Source organism: Lissotriton helveticus, chromosome 4_1, assembly GCF_964261635.1.
Source record: "Lissotriton helveticus chromosome 4_1, aLisHel1.1, whole genome shotgun sequence".
Lineage (NCBI taxonomy): Eukaryota > Metazoa > Chordata > Amphibia > Caudata > Salamandridae > Lissotriton > Lissotriton helveticus.
The window spans coordinates 472313643-472326514 of NC_136063.1; positions in this window are offsets into that span (position 1 = coordinate 472313643).

Genomic DNA, 12872 nt, shown 5'->3' on the forward strand with positions numbered 1-12872 from the left:
ACTTTTGCGTGCTCATGCAGGCTTTTGGGGTTCCATTGGCACCAGGAAAGACTGTGGGGCCAACTACTAAATTGGAGTTCTTGGGGTTCAAGTTGGACTCCGTTGAGGGTTGTTTTCGATTACCAGAAGAGAAAGTCCTGAAATTCAAGGCAGGGTTGCAGCAATGCTTAGCGAAAGATAAGGTGACCTTGCATCAGCTAAAACAGGTGGTGGGGCAACTAAATTTTGCCCTGCGTATTATCCCTATGGCGCACCCATTCTCTAGATCTTGGGATTGATGACAGACGCTGTTAGTAGTGGGAGATTTGGAGCTATGCTCGGTACTGAGTGAGTGGCACAGCGATGGCCGGCTTAGTGGGTGCAGAGCGGTATGACAGAAAACGTTTGTTTCTTGGAAGAAATAGTGTTGTTATGCATGAGATTGATTATGCAATTCAGGGCTAAACATGTTCCAGGGGTGCTGAATCATGCTGCTGATGCACTTTCTCGCTTCAAGATGCAGGTTTTCAGGGCACACCTCCCGAAGGCAGCTGAGAGTCCCATGCGCTTCCCAGAACTACTTTGGCAGATTGGTGCCCCAACTACAGGACCTCATGGCAGCTAGCCTAGCACCTGGGACCAGGAAGGCATACGAAGGGGCGTTTGGGTCATACAGTACATTTTTGGGGGTGAATGGGGTTAAGAGATGGCATGATACAGGGGTGGCTCTCGATTACCTTGAGTTTATGCTTAGGGAAGGGCGGTCAGCGGTGTTAGCTAAGCGACATATGGCAGCGATCTCCTTCTTTGCTCAAACTAAAGGTCAAAAGGACCCCATTGGTACCTTCATAGTCAGGAAAGCTTTGAAGGGGTTGCAGCGCCTGCAGGGAGCTGAAACAGACTCAAGGCAGCCGATAGGGGTAGATATTTTGGTATCCTTACTTGAGGCCCTACATCATATTTGTCACTCCACTGAGGAAACTCAGTTATTCAGCGCCGCCTTTACACTGGTATTTTATGGTGCACTTAGAATTGGGGAATTGACAGCAAATAGCAAACAGGATAGACAGGGAGGGTTGCAGTTTGACCAAGTACAGATCAAAGAGGATTCCTTGTTTATATCTATTAAGAAGTCCAAAACTGATCAAGCCAGCCGAGGGGAATGGGTGGTGTTACATTGGGCGCTTGGTAATCCTTGTTGCTCTATCACACACCTTGAAGCCTTTTTGAAAGGGAGACCTGGGAAAAAAGGGGGACCTTTGTTAATACATACCCCACTCACAAAATTCCAGTTTAAAAGAGTCATGGAGATGGCATTACAAAGAGCAGGATTGGACCCAGCAAATGTTGGAACTCATTCATTCAGGATAGGGGCAGCAAGGGCTTCCATAATAATGATGTGCAAAGAATTGGCAGATGGTCGTCCAATTGCTACAAACACTATATGCGGCTACATATGTTATAAGTACAACACTGGGCTGCGTCTCTGATACTTGTTCCTCTTTTCTGCTCAAATTTCAGTTTCTCAAACCTGTCATGCAGGGGGGAAACTGATGGCGGCGCAGCAACATCAGTCAACAGAGGAGAAAGCACACGCTCACAAGGACAGACCGCATGATGTTTGGGTGGTCAGTTATTCGTATGTGAAGCGTTTGAATACTTTTTTCCTTGCAGGCACAAGTTCAGGGCAAGGTTAGCTGGTTTTAGGGTGTCATTTCACGGGCAGAGAGGTAGGCGTTGCAGCCAACTTCGGAAGTTTATATCGGACCTTTTTTGACAAAAGAGACAGTCTCCCCAGCATTATTATCCTACACTTGGGAGGGAATGACCTGGTACACTTGGGTGGAAGAGGGCTGATGGAAACAATACTTACTGGGGTAGGATGGTTAGCTAGGACATGCCCGGAGTACACTCTATTCGGTATACATCCTATACAACGCAAATTTTACCACGCAGTGCCTTTACGACGCAACTTTTACAACGCAAACCATTACAACGCATTGCGCTGGGGGGCGCTCTAGGATAGGGAATAGGTTTAATGTACTATCCAACACCTTCCCTACTATCCACGGGGACTGGAGTTGGAATAGTAAATTAAACTATTCACTATCCAGCGCCTAAAAGCACTATGTGTTGTAAAACTTGCGATGTAAAGGTAGGCGTTGTAAAAGTATGCGTTGTAACGTCATACATCCCTCTATTCTGGTCACAAACGTGCCAAGGTTTCAGTGTCCGGGGGCGAGTTTGTGAAGGCACTGAATCATTCAATCAGGAGAATTATTAATAAAATAGGGAGACTGTTCAGGGCCCCACATTTGCAAACAATCGCCCATGGGTACATCAAGGGGAGCCATGCTTCCTAAAAGATGGCGTACATCTGTCAAAATAAGGTAATCAGATTCTCATGGAAAATCTGTTAGCATGGTTAGGTGGATCTAGGTAGGCGGCCATGACCTTTTAGTCAGTGAGCAGACGAGGGGCCTGATAGTCGGTCAACTATGCAGTCCTGTGGCGGTAAGGTCATGATTGGTGATCAGTAAATCTAAGGTCCTTAGAGGGCAGCACCATTCTTGGATGGGGTCGCCCAAGGGGGAGGGACAAGTGGTCTCTCAAAGAACTCCAAGGGCTGTCCACTAGAGTGTGCCAGAGCTAGACGCCAGAACGCCATCTCGAACGGACCAAACGGACCGAACTGCAGCTGCAGCTGCAGACAACGAGCTACCGGCTCCGAGCCACTGGCTCCGGCCATCAGCTCCGGCTACTGGGCTGCTGCCCCCCCCTAGCCGTGGGAGTCGTGGAAGCCGTGGAGAGCCGCGAAAGCCGCGAAAAGCCGTGAAAGACGTGTTTTTTTTAGTCCCATCAGACCTCCGCCGAAAAAGCTACGGAAGCAGCATCCTCTCCTGCCCTGCCTGGAGACGTTTTTAAGTCCCATCAGATCCCGCCGAAAAAGCTACGGAAGCAGCACTTTCTCCTGCTGGACCTGCCTGGACCCCGCTCACCTGTGCAGCGCTGTGCTGTGCTGTGCTGTGCTCGACCCGATCCTCTGTCTGGAGGCTCCATGACTGAGCTGAGCTGAGCTGGACCTGGACTACGGACCATAGAGGAAGTGCAGAGGAGGCGCGGCGGCCGACCACCCGAGGCTCCATTGCACTGTGCCTGTGAGCCCACCACAAAAGGGGCTTGCTCCAAGCCAGACCACAGACCACACAAAGCGAGGTGAGTCCCGGGTCTTGGGACTGCGAGCGCGGCTGCCATTAGAGGCGGCTGCCAAGTAAGAGCCGGGGGGCGGTGAGCCTGGCAGAGCTGACCAGGTCCAACTCTGCCCGTGGCCCGCCCCTGTGCGCTCCGCTCGCATTTTCATTGCTTTTTCTGCGATCTACCAGGTTATCCTCACTAGAAAGCCCTGGCCCTCCATAAAAAGCTCCTTTTCAAAACACCCGAGCACCAGAGTAACAGAAATATCCCCACAAGCATAAGAAAATCACCAGCAATCACCAGCAATCGCCAGAAATCTTCAAAAAACTTTAAAACCCCGGGAAGCGTCAATATTTTAATATTTCAATCTTCTAAATAGCTCTCAAACACCTTTCTTAAATACCTCTAATAACTAGAAGCAAGACACGTCTCCCTTTTCCCCTAGCAACAATGCGCACTAGGAGCAGTCTTTAACTACAGAATACTCACCGCCCCCATAAGTCTGCTAAGCGCCAGAAGTCTAAACTGCTATATCCGCAAGAGGCAGGTTGGAGCCTTCAATCTTCTCCCCACCAATTGCACCTGGAGTGAGCAGAAGAGGCGGCCGAGAGCCCCCCAAAGCCCTCATTGGGTCTTTTAAAGGGTGACAAAATGTCTATCACTCATACGCAATTTGCTCGACCGCAACACCAACCAAAAATCAAAAACAAAAGCTGCGCCGATATCAGAGAGCACTTTCTTCGGATTAACAAATTAAATCAATCCGTCCCTCACCCCGAATGTGACTCGGACGCAAAATCCGCCCTACAAACAAAAACTTCATTAGCATCCCCTAGCCCGATTTCGCTCTATCCCGAAATAATTATTCAATGCAAGACCACAACTATTCCCATTGCCCCTGAGCTGGAAAAACCCCCATCAAGATGGCCTTCCTCTGATTCGATACATCTCTGTTTCCCCATGAGCTCCAGTCAATTCAGCCAAGCACCACTAAACCAGCTGAAAATCCACGCTCTTTGGCAGTGCCAGCTCCCTTCGCCATACTGCCCACTAAGAGCCTAGCCGGCGTCTCCGAGTCTGAGAAAGAACGCCTCACCCCGAGTCGGAAAACAGAAATTGTAATTACAAAGATGAAAGCACGGCACATGGCAACGACGACTCTATAATCTGGGTTTCATCAATCAATCTTTCAATCAGGGCCTCAAGACCTTTACCAATAAAACATAGACTAGCGCGGGAAGATGCAATAAGCCCACCGAATGGCCCTTCGAACACCTCCCCCCAAACACACAGCTTCGATCTTCCGTCACAAACATCCACTCCGTTTCTCTATGAGGTACCAGTCTTCGCCCTACCCAGAAACAATGCTCTGCTCGAGGCGGCGACCAAAGCAAGTCCATTAAAAGTGCCATCAGCAATCAGCAGTAGCCTTAATGTTGGCACCAAAGACTGTAGTTTTACCACAAGTGTTAATAAAAACAATTCAAAGGAACAAATTAATACACACATCAATTCATCCCTGGACCACAATTATCTTACTGGAAAAAATTCCCTCGTAATGGATCCTGGTCATGAGGTCTCCCAACCCAATCTAGGAATGCTTAAAATCGAAGGACTTCTGGCAGTCACCAATCGAGCTCTGAGCACCATGAATAATGTTGCCCACATGCATGCCGATAAACTCGACACCCAGATATCTATTCTACAATTAGTTGCCGACTCTATAATAGGAATAGATTTAAAACTAGAGCAACTAAATTCGCTAATACGAAGAGCTCAAAAAAATGTGGCCCATAGCGACGCCCTCGATGTGAACTCGAGCTTGGAACCAACTGCAAATGCAACTGCTCACCCAAATCACGCTCAAAGCAGCTGCAGATGTGAGCCTCTATTAAAAAAACTTGAAACACTACCTGAAATAATGTCCACACTAATAGAAGACCTGAGGATAAAGACCCAACCCAAAACACAGAGTATTAGTACTCCCCCCACCCAACTCCGAATTTCGGATACCCACAGACCATTAGAAACAATCTCTAACAACTTAAACTGTTGTAACAACAACAGCATCAGTCTCCAACTGGAACAGTTTCCACACAAAGCCGCATTCAACAACCATTGCGAACAGCTTTCTCTAGTACTTCTGGACCCTGCCATTAATCCTTTCCTACAAACAACGAACGCTGCAAAAACAGCCACGCAATTCAACACTGAAGTACGTACACCTACCCAACCAAGCCACCGTATCCCTATAACCAAGATAAATCAAGACTCACAGACAGGAATTTTCCTGTCCAGAAAAAATAAGAAGAAACTAAAGAAATTAAACAAAGCAAAGAAAAAGGGCAATGCACTAACACAATGGCTTGGAACAAACACGGGAGAGTCATCCACCGACCCGACTAACCTGGCCGATAAACCAGCAGCACCTCAAATAGTCAAAATTGAAAACCTGGAAACCTCATTAACCGATGTGCACCCTCTAGTAGACCACAACCCTTTCGGCAATCGCCTGAAGCAATATGATAATTCTAGTAAATTATCTGATAAAAGTTCACTTCTTACAGTTTTTGAAACACATAATTCTACTACTCAGGAGCCAAGTCTAAAACCAAGAACAAATACTGAGGAAACTCCATTGTTACAATTAGAAGAGGAAGAGAATTGCCACAAAGCAATTACGGCTGCGGATAGCACTGGCAATAAGATGTCCCCCCCCAAAGAACCTTCAATAGGAAATGATCCATCTAGAAGGGCCTATCCATTAATCATAAAATCAAGTACACAAAACAACTCGGAGTTTCCTGGCAATGACCCCGTTGACCCCGCTGTACCCAGTCTCAACCTCGCCCCGCTGCATCAAGAGCTCCATCCCGGACAACCTCAGCACAGAAAAATACTGCTATACCCGGAGTATGAATCCCAGGGAAAAGGGACATACTAAACAGAGGTAATATTCTAAAGCTATGTTCACACCTGCCAGGTCTAGAAAGTGTGAATTCAACGGATATTGAGACAGTGGCCTTCATAGATCCCGCCTTGGGACAATGAAACGAGTCCACATTGGTAACCTTCTTCAATCCTGAACGGAGGGCAACATAAAACAACTGAAGGAATGGGGCATCCAGGCTAGCCCTTACATCCTTACCAATTGCCCCTCTTTCTTAAAAATCTCTCCCAACGCCATAATGACTGCCAAAATTAGACCAGACTTACAACTGGAAAAGCATTTAACACAACCACCTCAGATGCTGCGGGGCCTCCGACAGGAACCAAAAACAGCCTCATGGCTTGAGAATCCACTTCAAGTTATTGCCTCTACAGCAGGAGGTCCTCGCAAATGCACACTAAAACCGCATAAATCCCAAGACTGGTCTTGGCTCTCCCAGGCGCTAGGGTAGTGCGTCGACTCCCATGCAAGATAACAAGTCCACTTTTGAGAAGGATCATCATTCAAAAATACGCCCCTTGAACATCTGGGGTCTAACAACGGAGAAAACAGAACGTTTAATCTCAGGCCTGCAAAAGACCCACGACATCTTTGCTATCCAAGAAACGTGGGCCTTGGAAAACACCATCTGGGAAGACTTTACAGTAATAGAATCTACCGCCACCCCATCTAAAGTAGGTGGTCATGCATCCGGGGGCGTGCTGATCGCCATAAAGAACTTACTGACTGCGAAGATAGAAACTCTCCATATTGGAGCTGGCGATTATATTTTCATCAGGACTGAGATCGAGAGCCAATTAAAGGGGAAACCAAAGCAAAAAATTATCCTAGGATGTATCTATTTACACCCAACAAAAACGAGACGAGAGTCCACTTTGAGTAAAATGTTACCATTAATGAATAATCTCGAAGTTTTATACCCAAATGACCTGTGGTTGATAATGGGCGACTTCAACGCAAATTTAATGGAAACCAATTTCACCCAATCCTCTCAAATAACATCACTTAATGTAATGTGGGCAATCCCGGAGATAAATTCCCAGTATCACCGAAAGGATGTTAATGGAACGAAATTGGCAACAAAGCTGAATCACCTCGGCCTGCGCATCCTCAATGGAAGGATTGCCACAGACCAACCGGACGCATATTCCCATGTATCCTCTTTCCGTATGGCCACTCTAGACTACATATGGATATCGCTTACGGCTTTCCACCTGATATGCCAATTTACGGTAACACCATCTCCCGACAGCGACCATGCCATTTTAACTTGTAGTATCGCCCCCAGCCCACTACATCGCCCGAACAGAAACCCGATAAGGATAGCTTCAAGTTTACAGAATGTTAGAAAACTTCGATGGTCAGAAAATAACCAGGACGCAATTGAAAGGGAGGTGAACATGCTTATAACCAGATGGCCCCTGGCTGGTATTAGTTTTGTGACGGCTCCCAATTGGGAAACTATACTGACCAACTTTAGAGATCGCTTTAATTCAAAACTTATTAACAACCCTTCGAAGGACATTCCAACTACGACAACTTTGTCAGCGCAAAAACAACATGTAATTACTGCAAAGAGTAAACTAAATAAGTTACAACGAACAAACGTCAATAATGAAAGCGAACATAAACTCTTGAAGGAAGACATCATGGCTGCGCGAAAAACCTACAGGAAGGCCCGATTTTTATTAAAGAAATTGGAAGAAGAGCGGCACTGGGTAACAGCTTTCGAGAATATAAAATGTAAAGACCAAAGAAAATTCTGGAACTGGGTTAATAAGGCCAGCAAAGCTACTAAACCCCCTACTGCAACCAACATTTCCCCCGAGGACTGGGAGACCTATGTTAAAAGGCTCTACACAGCACCGCATGGCCAGATCACCAATAATACGGCCTTATTTGATCATTTAGTTAATCAGGACGGAACTTTCCCCACCGCCAATACACTTACCGACGCCATAACAGGAATAATAAAGAAAATGCGTTCGGGCGGTGCTCCTGGTCCTAACGGAATTCCGACCCAAATATTTAAAGCCTCTGCTGGAAAATGGGCCAAGATACTGTCACCACTCTTTGAAGCTGCAATATTGGGTGGCCCCATCCCGGCGTCTTGGCAAGGCTCACTTCTTGTTGCCTTCCATAAGAAGGGCTCGCGCTCCAATGCCGATAACTATTGGATGATAGCCCTTCTAGATGTGGACGGGAAGGCATATGCCAGTATTCTCTTAACTGCACTCACCAAGTGGGCAGAAACTAACAACTTAGTCCCCTTCACCCAAACCGGCTTTCAAAAAGGGTGCCACAATGAAGACAATCTGATCTGTATCGCCCATTTGATCAAAACTACCCTAGCTGCAAAAGGGAAATCGTTACATCTTGGATTCATTGACTTTCGCAAAGCTTTTGATAGCGTAAGCCGACCAAAACTTTGGGAAAAACTCGCAAGATGGGGCATTCCACAGTCGTTACTGAAAGCATTAATTGCATTACACACTGACATCTGGGTTAAAGTGAGAGTTACATCAAGATGGTCCACCTCCAATAAAATCTATACCACCAGAGGTTTAAAACAAGGGTGCACTCTTGCGCTAATGCTTTTCAATCTGTACCTTGCAGACCTCCCCGAATGGCTGTCAAGTTCCCGTGCTTTCCCTCCGGGAATAGAATCAAGAAAGATTCAAACTCTGCAATACGCGGACGACACCATTCTGCTCGATCAAACCCAGGTGGGCCTTCAAAGACTGTTTAATTCCCTCGCCCAGTACTGCAACACGAACATGCTCGAAGTAAATGTCTCCAAAACTAAAGCCATGACAATATCCACTGGAAAAACCAAAAAGAACACGTGGTTTATTGAAGGGAAGAAATTGGAAACTGTCCCTGCCTACAAGTACTTGGGCGTGTGGATCGACCACAAAGGGAGACCCACCGTGCACATAACCGAAATGCAGGCTGTTGCACGAAGCCTAGAAGGGGCTTTCATAAGAACAAAAAGTACTTTGCACTCCCAGGATTTAGTACCATTAACAAAACTGATTACTGCAAAACTACTCCCCACAATCTCATTTGGAGCAATAATCATCAAGGATAAAATGAACATTTGGCTGGACAGAGCGCAATCGTCCTGCTATCGCAGGGTTTTTCGAGTCCCTAATTCAACTGCTCATGCCCAAATTAGAAAAGAATTCTTGCTGTCCTCTCAGCGATGGATTATGAGTGCACGTTTCATCAGCTACTGCTTAAAAACTAAACAAGCTAGCGCTCATACCTTAAAGAGCTGCCTATGGACAGTCTTCAGCAACCCAAAAACATTGTGGAACAAATATTTGATGTCATGCCTCGAATCCCTCGAGGCAAAAGACATATGGCTTTCTTCGCTGCCCATTGAGGCGAAAACAAAACTCTTAACCAGGCAAGCAAAAATTACTTCAAATGATTTTGATGAGCAGCGGGTAAATCAGCTTGACCATGGCTCCTGGGCCTCCAAATTATACACCTCGAAAATTCTTCCATCGTACCTTGCATCCTCTGTGAAAGTCCACATAAAACTTCAATTGATGATATTCCGCTTTGGTTTAATACCACTGATGGCATACAAGTTCGGCCAAGGCTACAGGAAAGAAGCATCTCCACAATGCCGCTTTTGCAAACAGGATGAAGAAAACCTTATCCATATCCTGTGCATCTGCCGAGAACTCCGAGCCCAAAGAAATTTTTGGTTGCGCCAACTCTGGCTCCTACTAAATATCAGGACTTGCCATGAAGCATTAGATGCATGTATGAGGGGAGACTCACCGCAGTTGGCAGCGCGTTTTGTTAAGTTTATTACCGAAATTAATTCCCTGAAACTCCCCTCTGTCAAAGCTTGAATTATTTTTTCATCCTGTGACATTTTCGTGCTCTTTTTAATTTAACTAGCAACTTCTGTGTTCTTTACTTGATTTTTATACTGTTTTTCTTTTTAAAATTCTTTACATTTTTAATTTTTAAAGGTTATTCTTTGACTGTACATTGTGCAATGATTTTAATTAATTGTGCAAATAAAATTTACTACTCCAAGGGCAGTTACAGCCGGTTGGCTGGATGGGTGCGGGGGAAAGGTAGTTACGCTTTCCAGGAGGCTGGTTGGCCACCCCGCACATGCAAGGGCCCCTTATGGAGATATTATACAGAGGGTACGGGGTGACCGGGGGGGGGGGTACCCTCTTGCGCTCTCCGGTTGGAGGGCGGGCATAATTTGAAAAGGATTTGACGCCAGTTATTGACCTTGCCGTAGGCTCAAATAGGGATACGCAGAAAAGAAAATGATAGTATGAATATTTGGTTTAACATATGTTAGATTCGGATAGGAGTACTTTTGTATTAGAGACATATTAAGGTTAGCAATCTGACATCTGTACCTTCCAATGTTATCCAAGCAATTGTATGTTTTGATGCGTATTATGTAAATATTAGAATGAGTGTTATTAAAATTTTGTTTTAAATAATATATGGTAACAAATACGGCCAGGGGGTTTCACAACCCCCTAATCCAAAAAAATTCCTAATCTTGGCAGTGCACGTGTTATATTTTATGAAGGGTACTGAGATGGGAGGAGGGGGTCTAGGACATACCAGACCATACAGGGAGGTGGGGCAGGCATCAGACACGCCACAACGTATGGCAGTCAGCCGGCCCCCAAGTCCCAAACAGGGGTGGGCTTGTCGTGCACAGTAGTGACGCGACAAGCTCGCAATACTTGCCATTGAGCAGTTGGTTCCTGGTGCGCGCACCGGAAGTGATCCCAATCACTTCCGGGTCACACATAGGAACAACGCCAGGCCTGTTAGAACCGGCCTGGCTGGACAGTTAAAAGGCCGGGGAGCAGAGGAATCTGCCCCTTTGCTCCCCAGCTTGCCTTAAGCAACTCCAGGCTCACTAGGAGGCTGTTTTTATGATTTCCCCACCCTTCATCCCCTAAAAGCAGGTTTGAAAGGATGTATTAGTTGTATTGCCCTATTTTTCAGGTTGTCATGTCATTGATAAATTTATAATGTATGTAGTAATTTTTTCTTCCCAAGGGACAGGAAATAGATTTCTTTTTCAGGAATGTCTACCTTTACATGAATGTTTTGGTGCATTTTGTGCTATACCTCGGTCAGGCGGTAAGGTCATGATTGGTGATCAGTAAATTTAAGGTCCTTAGAGGGCAGCGCCATTCTTGAACGGGGTCGACCAAGGGGGAGGGACAAGTAGTCTCTCAAAGAACTCCAAGGGCAGTTACAACGGGTTGGCCTGGATGGGTACAGGGGAGTGGGAGTTACACTTTTCAGTAGGCTGGTTGGCCACCCCGCACGTGCAAGGCCCCTTATGGAGATAATATACAGAGCGTACGGGGGTGACCGGTGGGGGGAAGTACCCTCACTGTGAACCAGCCCACTGCGCATGCGCACTCCGGTCAGAGGGCAGCCATAATTTGAAATGGATTTGACGCCAGTTATTGACCTTGCCGTAGGCTCAAATAGGGATACGCAGAAAAGAAAATTATAGTATGATTATTTGGTTTAACGTATGTTAGATTTGGATAGGAATACCTTTGTATTAGAGACATGTTAAGGTTAGCAAACTGACATCTGTACCTTCCAATGTAATCCAAGTAATTGTATGTTTTTTTGCCTATTATGTAATATTAGAATGTGTGTTTTTAAAATTTTGTTTTAAATAATATATGTTAATAAATACGGCCAGGGGGTTTCACAGCCCCCTAATCCAAAAAATTGCTAATCTTGGTAGTACACGTGTTATACACGTGTTGTTTTTTATGTAGGGTACTGAGATGGGAGGAGGGAGTCTAGGTCGTACCAGATCATATCGGAAAGGGATAAGATAATAACCCATTGAAGCGCACATGAGCAATAGGGAGAGTGGTCATATAAACCATGGACTGAAACCCAGGCGCGTAAGTAGTGGAAATATGTACGCTCATTCCAAAGAAACAAAAGCCTTAGTGGGGTCAAGTAGGGCCGTGACTGCAGATATTTGGGGGTAAAGATTGTGCATTACCGCAAAAATGGTGCAGAGATTGTGTGATGTTGAATGGCTGGATATGAACCCAGACTGATCAGGTCTAACTACGTGGGGCAGTAGTGGCAGCAAATGAAGTGTGAGTATTTTTGCTTAGATCTTATTATCAACATTTATTATATAAAGGAGCCTGTATGAATCACAGATGGAGGCCGGTTTACCAGGATTGAGGATCATTAGAATGACTGTCTCGTGCAGTAATGGGGTCAAGGAAACTTTCACAAAGGAGTCCTCAAATATAGTCAAGAGGTGAGGTGCCAGCAGATCGGCGAACTCCTTATAAGGCAGTAGTTAGGCCACCAAGCCCAAGGGCCTTATCCCCGGGCAAGCACCAGCTGACTTGTACCACTTCCTTGATGGTTATGGGTGAGTCTAGATAAGCTTGATGGGTCCGTTTCAGCCACAGTAGTTGAATAGTATCTGGATATGCAGTGAGCAGTGAGTTCGGAAAGCCCTGAACAGGTGTAGTCCTGCACAAATTGAAATAAAAAGAAGACATAGTGTGTAATAGTTAGGCGGAAGTGGGAACAGGTCCGCAGTCAGCGTCCAGCAACTCCACCACATATGAAGAAGTATGCCGTGTGCGGAGTAGACCCTCAAGGGTCTTTCCCGGGCGGTCCCTCTGCCTGTAGCGCCAAGCTAACGAATAGCGCTGCAGGTAATTAGTCTACCTGGTTTTTCCTC